This window comes from Chiloscyllium punctatum, chromosome 40 (genome assembly GCF_047496795.1).
Source record: "Chiloscyllium punctatum isolate Juve2018m chromosome 40, sChiPun1.3, whole genome shotgun sequence".
Taxonomy (NCBI): Eukaryota; Metazoa; Chordata; class Chondrichthyes; order Orectolobiformes; family Hemiscylliidae; genus Chiloscyllium; species Chiloscyllium punctatum.
The window spans coordinates 24,375,702-24,383,918 of NC_092778.1; positions in this window are offsets into that span (position 1 = coordinate 24,375,702).

Genomic DNA, 8,217 nt, shown 5'->3' on the forward strand with positions numbered 1-8,217 from the left:
CGTAGTGTTCAGGGATGTGTAGGTTAGGTGCATTAGTTGGGGGTAAATATAGTGTAATGGGTTTGAGACTCTTTGAGAGGGTCAGTGTGGACTTGTTAGGCCAATGGGCCTGTTTCCACCCTGTAGGGATTCTTAAAAACAAAATTTATTGGAGGCAGCTCAGAGCGTGTTCACTCGGATGATTCCTGGTATGGTGGGATTATTTAATGAGCAAACGTTAACAATTTGGGATTTTACTAATTGGAATTTAGAAGAATGAGAGTTGATCTCATTGAAACATAAGAATTTTAAGAGTCTTGACAGGGTAAATGCCGAGAAGGTGTATCCCCTCATGGGAGAGTCTAGGACAGAGGGGGCACTGTCTCAGAGTGAAGGGGAGAGTTAAGACCTAGGTGAGGAGGAATTTCTTCTCTCAGAGGATTGTGAATCTTTGGAATTCCTTGCCTTAGAAATCTGTGGGACAGAGTACAAGGCTGAGATAGATAGATGTGTGATCAGTAGGGGATCCAAGGTTTTAGAGGAAAGGCAGCAAAGTAGATATGAAGGGTGTCCGATCAGCCATGACCCTATTGGATGGTGAAGTAAGTTGAGGGGCTGAATGGTCTACTCCTTTCCTATTTCTTATGGTCAAGGATTTTATAAGGCTGTAATCCCCTGAGATTCATGGATTTTTGACCTCAGGAAGAAAGGGGGAGGACATGCCTCCATCGACCTCAATGGAGTTGAGAGGGTGGAGAAGGTCAAGTTCTTAGGAATGACGATAACCAGCAATTTGTCTTGGACTTCCCATGTAGATATAACAGTCAAGAAGGCACAGCAACACTTTTTCTTCGTCAGGTGGCTTTGGAAATATGGTATGTCCACAAGGACTCTCACCAACTTTTACAGATGCAGCATAGAAAGCATACTATCTGGGTGCATAATGGTCTGGTACGGCAACTGCTCTGCCCAGGGCTGTAAAAAAACTATAGAAAGTGGTATGCACAGCAGAGACCATCATAAAAGCCACTCTCCCATCCATGGACTCCATTTACACTTCTCATTGTCCCAGTGAACATAATAACAGAACCCTCCCACCCCGGTAATGCTCTCCTACAATCTCTTCCATCAGACAGAAGATACAGAAGCATCAACACATGCACCAACAGCTTCTTCCCTGCCGTTGTTAGACGGATGAATGGACTCTCTAACTTCAAATAATGTTGATATTGCTTTGCACCCTAGGATCTGTGTGTGCTTTTATGCCATGATCTGCCTGTACTGTTTGCAAAACAAAGTACAGCGAAAAGCTTAGATACATGTGACTACAATAAGTCAAATCAAATCAAATAAACTCTGGCAAGAAATCCATCTTTTTGTTTCTCAGAAATCGCACAGGAAAGGATTATTGAACAATTCATTTTTTAAAAATATTCCACTTTAAATCAATTGCTACCAGAACAGAATTAAAATGCTCACTAAATCAATTGCATCAAGCACCCATCTGTACATTAGAAGCAATTTATATGGATTGAGATAAATGTGTACATTAAATGTTTCTTTCTCTTAAATCATGTAAGCATCGCCAACACATTAATCATGTAAGAACGACATCCAGTAAATTTTCCAAAGGTATCAGAGTAGATCTAATTGTTTGCTCAACAATTGTACTGAAAGTTTGAGCTTGAAAGCTTCCCGCTTCATGTGGAAGTTTTCTCTCATGGCTGAAGGAATGAAGAGAAATCCCAGGGAAAATTGTATTCTACATTTCCACGTTTAACTTTTGGTTATTTTTAGAATTGACAATGTTATTGGACTCACACAATAGCCAAAGCTGATCTCATGATCATATTTTCAGAATTTTGGAAGCCCCTGCATTGTATTGACTTTCCAGCTGAGGCTGAAGCAAAGGGCTGAGAGATGAAAACAGAAGTTGCTGCAGAAACTCAGCAGGTTTGGCAGCATCTGAGGAGAGAACAGTTCTGAAGAAGAGTCACAGGTCTTGAAATCTTAACTTTGCTTTCTCTCCTTAAAACTGTGCTCCCCGGTTATCGACCCCTTTACTGTCTCCCTTACTATGCTCTGCAGAGCTTCATACACATCAATCAGATCCTCTGTCAGCCTTCTCCATTCTAAGAGAAACAACACCTGCTGAACTAAATAACAATGAAAGAACAACAGATGCTGGAAATCAAACAAAAACAGAAAATGCTGGGAAAGCTCAGCAGGTCTGGCAGCAATTCTGTTTGAAGGAAGGATCATTGGATCTGAAACATTAACTCAGATTTCTCTCCACCTAAGCTGTTTATTAATAACCCTAGCATTGGTTTTATCTAGAAACATTGGCTGTGGGTTTATATCAAAAATTGGTATCTAAAAACTAGGGTTCTGGATGCTGTGAAACTTGAAAGGGTTCAGAAAGGATTTACAAGGATGTTGCCAGGGTTGGAGGATTTGAGCTATAGGGAGAGAATAGGCTGGAGCTGTTTTCCCTGGAGCATCGGAGGCTGAGGGGTGACCTTATAGAGGTTTATAAAATCATGAAGGGCATGGATAGGGTAAATAGACAAAGTCTTTTCCCTGGGGTCAGGGAGTCCAGAACTAGAGGGCGTAGGCTTAGGGTGAGAGGGGAAAGATATAAAAGAAACCTAAGGGGCAACGTTTTCATGCAGGGAATGGTAGGTGTATGAAATGAGCTGCCAGAGGAAGTGGTGGAGGCTGGTACAATTACAACATTTAAAAGGCATCTGGGTGGGGACATGAATAGGAAGGGTTTGGAGGGATATGGGCCGGGTGCTGGCAGGTGGGACTAGATTGGGTTGGGATATCTGGTCAGCATGGACAGGTTGGACCGAAGGGTCTGTTTCCATGCTGTACGTCTCTATATGTCCATGGACAGCACACTTGGCCTACCTCTGTCAGTGATGAAAATAAAAACAGAAAGGAGTAATTCAAACAATACCTCACTGTCTCAAGCTTAAGAAGGAGAAAACATTTACATTTTAAATTCTTCTCCATTCCCCTTTTGTCAGTGGCACTATATTTGCAAATGGCTGCAACAAAGCTAGTTCAAACCATGGAAGTTCCTAGATAATTAAGTCATAAAACCTCGATGTTAATGACACTCGGCAGATTCGTATGGAGACAAGGCTTTTTTTAAATGGTGCCATAAAATAATTTGCAAACCTCAAAACCATTTACAGTAACACTTAATGGGATATAACAGCTTCCTTCCAGAAAATATTGACGGATACGCTGGGAACGAGACACAATATTAAGGCAATAGGAAGAAGGAAGAGATTTTCTCTTTTGATCTCTTTCCATCATTTACTTTGACCATTGATGAGACGTATTTTAACATATCTTGGTTCACAACTTTTAGTACCTTTACTTAACAAATATGTTAATCCCAGTTTTGATCTTCACAACAAAACCTGTAGGTGCACATGGCTACAGAAGTTAATTATACAACTAGACAGATATGTAGAAGACCTTATAGGTATCCAGCAGACAGAACTTGGAGTAGAAGTGACAAGTTGGCTGAGGCTTTTTAAGGGTTAAAACAAAAAATATTAGCTGAAATAGTTCAGTTGGGAGAGCATTAGACTGAAGTTCGAAAGGTTCCTGATTTGGTTCTGGATTTCGACAAAATGAACAGTTCCTTTCTGTGTCATTGAGGTGACACAATGATAACTACTGCTGCCTCACAAGCACCAAGGACCTGGGTTTGAGTCCACCCTTGGGGGACTGTTTGAGGGGAGTTTGCACATTCTCCCCATGTCTGTGTGGATTTCCTCTGGGTGCTCTGGTTTCTGCCCACAGTCCAAAGGTGTGTGGGCTGGGTGGATTAGTTATGGAAATACAGGGTCACATTGATAGGGTGGGATGCTGTTCAGAGGGTCTGTGTGGACTCAATGGTCCAAATGGCCTGTTTCCACACTGCAGGGATTCTATGATTCTATTTTTGCACTGTCTGCAAATTTGGCATGCAGCACATTTTTTAGTATATTGTAGACTATCTTAAAAGAGGACCTCAGTATAGCTTCAGCTGATTAAGGCAGGCATCAATTGGCTGGTTCATGACAAAGAAAGACGGGAAGCAACTCCTCCTTCTTGGCAACCTCAAGTTGGGATGCAGTTCATGATGAAGCAGGACACCAAGCAATGGAAAGGATGACTGCTCTGAACAGAAAATAGTGTTACTGATGACCACTGCCACAATTATGAGAGGTGTACCTTTGGCCAAAGTGAGGAAATGATATCTAGATTCCAGATTCACTACAGTATGGAAACTGGCCCTTCAGCCCAACAAATCCACACTGAACCTCTGAAGAGTAACCCACCCAGATCCATTTCCCTCTGCCGAATGTACCTAAGACTATGGGCAATTTAGCTTGGCCAATTCACCTGGCCTGCGGGAGGAAACCGGAGCACCTGGAGAAAACTCACCCAGACACGGGGAGAATGTGCAAACTCCACACAGTTGTCTGAGACTGGAATCGAACCTGGGACCCTGATGCTGTAAGGCGGCATGGTTAACCACTGAGCCACCGTACCGCTCAGCTTGGGATCCTTGGTAGCTGTGAGACCATAAGAGTGACTTGCAATCGATCTTACAGTCATTTAACACCTGTAGCAATGAAACTGAGCATTCCCACACTGTAGGGATTCTGTGACATAGAAATGAAAGCTGAATTCAGAACTGCTCAGATCTAGAGGAGAAATGAATTGTTTGGCAAAAAAGGAGACACAACCACGTCAATATATATATAATATAGGTTGGGGGGTCAGTTGGTTCATTTGGCTGGTTGGCTGGTCTGTGCTACTGACAGTGTGGATTCAATTCTTGCACTAGCTGGGGTTAACCTGATGGAGTCTCCTTCTCAATCTCTACCCTCACCTGAGGTGTGGGGACCCTCAGGTTATAATGCCATCAATCATCACTCTCGAATGTGAGAGCAGCCCTATAGTCCAGTGTGGCTATGGCAACTATCTTTATGCACATGTGCAGCAAATGTGAACCTGTTTGCACTTTCAGGGGACCATGGTCACTGGACATGTGCACAGCAGCAGTGGGATTACTCTTACAATGGAAAGCATTTATGCCAGCCAGGGACTGGTTGAAGTGAAGAATTGAGATTGGAACAGTGGTTTGTTTTAAAAGAGAACAAAGACAGATGCTTTCTATTGGGAAGTGATACAGAAAAGTTAATTATTGATCTAAGGACACTTTAGATGAACCAACACCAACCAGCAGATGGTTGGAAAGTGGATGCTGAGAAATCACAACATGGAGCTCATATCTGAAACATGGCGACACGAGCTCATCTGGAGCTTAACCTTGGACACCAGCACCAATGTGTCCATGGGCAGTAGGCGAATTGCACTCCTCCAGCCATGAAGCTTGGCATCAAGCATGTACCACCCTTACCAAACTTTAATAGCACATCTTTAATCCATTTACAGTACAGATGGGCATGTCAGTGCTGCACTTTGGAGAACTCCACCACCTTTATTTGGAATGCTGTTGCCAGGATAAATTGTGTGCTGGGAGAGGCACCCATCTCTCAGATTGGAAAAGTATGTATGTCATGGCTACTCACTTGCTCTTTTCTCTTTCACTCACTTTGTGCCTGTTCGGATGCTCACTGCATCCCTTGCTTTCTAAGTTTTGTCCATTTAACCAGACGTTAAAAGTTCACAACATTTCTGTCTCACCTTGCTGTGGTCACAGACCCAAGCAGCTTGTCATATTACGCAGCAGTGATTAGTGAAAAAGGTGCATATGTTACTATCGCACAGTGCTATGTCAATCTCACACTTGCACCATCTGCAAATGCGGCAAAAATTCTCAATGTGCTTTAGCCAAATGGCTATGTCTCAAAGTTGAGGGGGAGTAGTCCTCAGTCGGGTCAAGGGAGACAGCCTTCAGGCAGGGGATTCCAGCATAGTAAATTATGGGCAGCAACTGACACTATATCAGTCCAGTGACATGGATACAGTCATTTGGCTATTTGGGGTCAAGGGACTATATCACTTAAGTCCAGGGAGTGGGCCACATTCAGTCGTGTATGTTCAGTTCAACCGGTCTGGGGAGTCATGCTCAGTCATTTGGGGAATTTTACAGAGATCAGTCAGGGAACTCATGATTTCGGGACTGTCTGTTCAAGTCAATCAGAGGACTGGGCTGTGGTCACTGCCATGGGTCTGACCACTGAAAGTGAAGGAGGGACTGTTAGAGACCACTGCTGTGGTATGAAAGTAGTGAGCTCCCCTATTGGATTGGAAGCTGAATGCTGAGATGCAGAGGGGATAATAAATGTGAAGAGAGGTAATACAACCTATAAGGGTGGGGGAGACACTAGAACAGATCAGGGAAAATGGTGCAGGAGGCAGGATTGATAACAGCACTGCCTGGCTTCAATAAGAGGGCACTGCATGTTTGGTATGGCTCTGGTGTGCACTAGGGACCCAGGCAAACTGGTGGAATGGGCAATTGAATAAATGGTTTGGATGAGAACATGGGGAAGAACTAAGCAGATAGGGTTGAGACAGAGATCAAGGAAGGAAAGAATCTGAAGCTGTGGGGGAATCACCTAGACTGAGATGCTGAGTCTGCAATGGCTGTTCCACCTCCCCCCCCACCCCATCATAATCTCAACCACAAATATGCAATGGAAATGGCTTTACACAGACCTACAGAGAAGACAGGTTGGTGGGCTAGGGAATAGGAGTCCCTGAGGGCACATTGTATGGATGTTTCAAGTGAAGGGGAAAAGAGTATGGCAGATGAGAAGAAATGTAGGGAAGCTGAGCAGGAGAGACCAAGGATATTAAGGCCATTTACTGGGTTTTACAGTCAGAGTACTAGATTCAGACAGACTATTCATTATCTTCTAGAAGCATTAGTACTTTCTAAGGTAAGATATAGCAAAAGAGAGGGAGGTTGCACAGTTGGAAAAGGGCTCTATATCCAGGACAGACAATAGGGTTGGTAATAGAGTCATAGAGATGTACAGCACGGAAGCAGACCCTTCGGTCCAACCCATGCCGACCAGATAGCCTAACACAATCTAGTCCCACCTGCCATATATCCATCCAAACCCTTCCAATTCATATACCCATCCAAATGCCTTTTGAATGTTGTAATTGTACCAGCCTCCACCACTTTCTCTGGCAGCTCATTCCATACACATACCACCCTCTGCGTAAAAGGTTGCCCCATGGGTCTCTTTTATATCTTTCCCCTCTCACCCTAAACCTATGCCCTCTAGTTCTGGACTCCCCCACCCCAGGGAAAAGACTTTGTCTATTTATCCTATCCATGCCCCTCATAATTTTATAAACCTCTGTAAGGTCACCCCTCAGCCTCTGATGCTCCAGGGAAAACAGCCTCAGCCTGTTCGGCTTCTCCCTATAGCTCAAATCCTTTAACCCTGGCAACATCCTTGCAAATCTTTTCTGAACCCTTTCAAGTTTCACAACATCTTCCGATAGGAAGGAGACCAGAATTCTCGCAATATTCCAACAGTGGCCTAACCAATGTCCTGTACAGTCACAACATGACCTCCCAACTCCTGTACTCAATACCCTGACCGATAAAGGAAAGCATACCAAATGCCTTCTTCACTATCCTATCCACCTGCGACTCCACTTTCAAGGAACTATGAACCTGCACTCCAAGGTCTCTTTGTTCAGCAACACTCCCTAGGACCTTACCATTATGTGTATAAGTCCTGCTAAGATTTGTTTTCCCAAAATGCAGCATAGCTAATCTTATGGACAGGGTAATTGACAGAAGGGCAGATCTTGATGGTCATTTTCCAGAATAGTTAAAAGGTACCACAGCTTTAATGGGACTAAGAGAATAACTTGTTGATACCAGACCTAGGCTCCTACCAGAGGAAAGACATCTGGGATGAAATGAAGATCTGAGTGTCATGGGCAATTGGTCTTAGAAAAGGCAACATGTATCAATTTGTTCCGAACATTCGCTGAAGGCTAACTGAAAAGGGCTAACTGAAAAGGCTGGCACTGAATCTGTAATATTGTGTTGAAAGAATTGCTTTATTCCATTCTGAAGTGAGAGAGAGACAGACTGGGTCAGCAACTTCTATAGTTGCAGATATTTGATTAGATTAGATTACTTACAGTGTGGAAACAGGCCCTTTGGCCCAACAAGTCCACACCGCCCCGCCGAAGCGTACCCACCCATACCCCTACATCTACATCGACCCC